The 2,500-nt window shown below is 40.4% G+C and overlaps 1 protein-coding gene across 2 annotated transcripts in view; it reads right to left on the reverse strand.

Moving 5' to 3' along the window:
• Positions 1-898, reverse strand: part of LOC137989565 (broad substrate specificity ATP-binding cassette transporter ABCG2-like) — a 41,635-nt gene extending 40,737 nt beyond the window's left edge. For both annotated transcript variants that reach the window (XM_068835350.1, XM_068835351.1), the window contains exon 1: positions 845-898. The gene's annotated coding sequence lies outside the window, so the exon portion shown is untranslated. The remainder of the gene's footprint in view (positions 1-844) is intronic.
• Positions 899-2,500: the final 1,602 nt, after the last annotated feature.

Here is a 2,500-nt window from a genome sequence, read left to right on the forward strand (position 1 = left end):
CCTATGCCATTTCTTACTGAGCTAAACTGCAGAATACTCGGCACTTATTTGCATAAGAATAGCATGTATTGCCATAAGCCTCGTTCTTCACACGATGTCGCTACAGTATCTAAAAATATTACTGAAATGCCGCGTGGCTTATCACATGATTATGTAATTGACAATTTTCGTCTTACTTTGCAAAACGTGGCGAGAAAAATTAGAAACAACAGAAAAACCTGCATGATACTTGTTCTATTTAAAGTCATTCGCATTGATTGTCACAAGCCTTAACTCCACTCGAATTTTGGTTTGTATTTTATTCTTAAGCTACATGAATTGTACATAATTTGGCAGAATATTTATGATTAATGCAAGCTCTAAAACTAGATAAACACGTTTAAAAAGCAGTCACTTCTTTCCTTTCTATCAGTAGGGACATAAATTTAAAGAAATACAAACAATTTTGCAATTTTTTCAAGGGTTTCATACCGCGTTTGCGTTCGGAACGCCTGACGTGGACTGGTCGGTACTTTCAAAGGCTAGATAACTTTATCCTTTGGACAGGTCACTTCCATAAAATATACTCCACGTTAAACGTTGACCAAGTCTTTGGTACAAGTCTTTACTAAGATATGCTTAGAGTGTGTATTCTCGAGATCACGTATGCGAATACTACCATCTCGCACAGATTGAAACTGTCGGAAAGTGACCATATTCGATTCACCGGATTTTAAAAGGTTCTCGGGCGTTTGAATCAACCGGGCCCTGAACAAAACTAGGAATGTTGACGAAATGCAAGAATCAAACTTATCCGAAATTATATCGATACATTAAAAATATGCTTTCATCAAGAGAACATTACCTTCACGATGCTTGATGCTTGATAGTAAATGATCCCAATCAGCCTATATGTTTGGTCACGCTAAGGTCACCCAAATATAGCGTACTCAAGTGAGCTGATCATTTAATACGTCCAAACCACAGCTATAAGTATAAACGCCGTTGGTTCAGAGTTAATTTTGATCTAAATATACCGGTTTTAACATTACAGTAAAATGATGATCAGTAACTGTAATACTTGTTGCTGTAGTAGTTGGGGGAAAGGGGGTTGTTTTCTTGATCCCTGAAATGGTTTATGCTCCCTTGTTCCCGAAGATATGTTGTCACCAACCGTCTTTTTTCCCCTGTTCCCCAAAAGCCCATTTCCGAGTTGCTGCTTGCCTCAGTTTCAAAGCGAGTCCTGGTGCACAACCATTCAAATGGAAATGAGTTGCGTATTCTTATGCAAATCAAACTCATTTCCTTCACAATAGTTGAGCACCAACACTCACTTCGAAAGCGAGACAAACAGCACCTCGGAAATGGCCCATTCAAATTAGCCATGTTCCCTTCTTTCCCAAAACCCCAGGGAGGACCTCAGTAGCTGACTTCTAGTAGCTGTAAGAGTTAGAAACGGAAGTCCGTGTCTTTCATGCTCTGCTGAGCCGTAGTTGCTGCAGTTCAAGTAGAATCCGTCGCCATTCGTCACCCTCTCATTCGAGTCCGTGCGCGAGTGGAGCTACAGGCCAACAGAAACGGATTTAAGTGACCATTAAACCGTTTGTGTAGAATGTTCGTAGTTTTCGTGAATAGGAGATGTCTATTTAAATTCCATATATATATATACGAATTATAAGAAAGGTGAGCGAAATTATCGGCATTTGCTTATTTCTGGTGACCCATTTTGAATCATAGCTGACGCGAGCAGCTTTACAATTGCGTGTGTGGCCTATGCACGCGCGCTCAGCTGAAAACTCTTTCCAGCCTCCTTAAATGGAAACATTAGCTTCCTGTTTTTACGATCGTCTGCGATAAGACCGACGCAGACAGCTTCAGATGGTAGCAGACCGTTGCATTCTCGTTCCTAGATTCCATCGTTTCTCTTTTCCAGCGGGGCCTGGAGACAGGACTTCGGGGACCTCCGGAGTTGATGATGTATGAAGTCTTGAAATGTCCACGATCATAGTGTACACAATTTCTTTTTGCTTTTGTTCATCTGATGAACACGTTTTCAACGAGGCTGCAGCCCCATATCAGGAAGCATTACACAAGAGCGGTTACACCTTCAAACTTAAGTTCAAGCCTACACCACAAAGACCACCAAAGCAAAAGAACAGACATAGAGATGCCATGCGGTTTAACCCTCCGTTTAACAGAAACGTTAAATCTAATATAGGAAGAGCGTTGATCAGTCTTGTCGACACATGTTTTCCAACTGGCCACAAATAGCCCACTTTCGATATATTAAAATTCAGTCCTAAACAAAAGGCATCATCTCGAGGCTCAGGGGAATAAACTCATACAAATCCTTATATTTATTCCCCAGAGCCTCGAGATGATACTTTTTGTTTAGGACTGAATTTTAATATATCGAAATTGGTCTATTGCGGAAAACATTTAACCGCAACACCATCAAATTGAGCTATAGCCGTACACCGAACATGAAACAAATAATAGACGGTCATAACAAAAACGTTTT

Source organism: Montipora foliosa, unplaced genomic scaffold, assembly GCF_036669935.1.
Source record: "Montipora foliosa isolate CH-2021 unplaced genomic scaffold, ASM3666993v2 scaffold_467, whole genome shotgun sequence".
NCBI classification, from domain to species: domain Eukaryota; kingdom Metazoa; phylum Cnidaria; class Anthozoa; order Scleractinia; family Acroporidae; genus Montipora; species Montipora foliosa.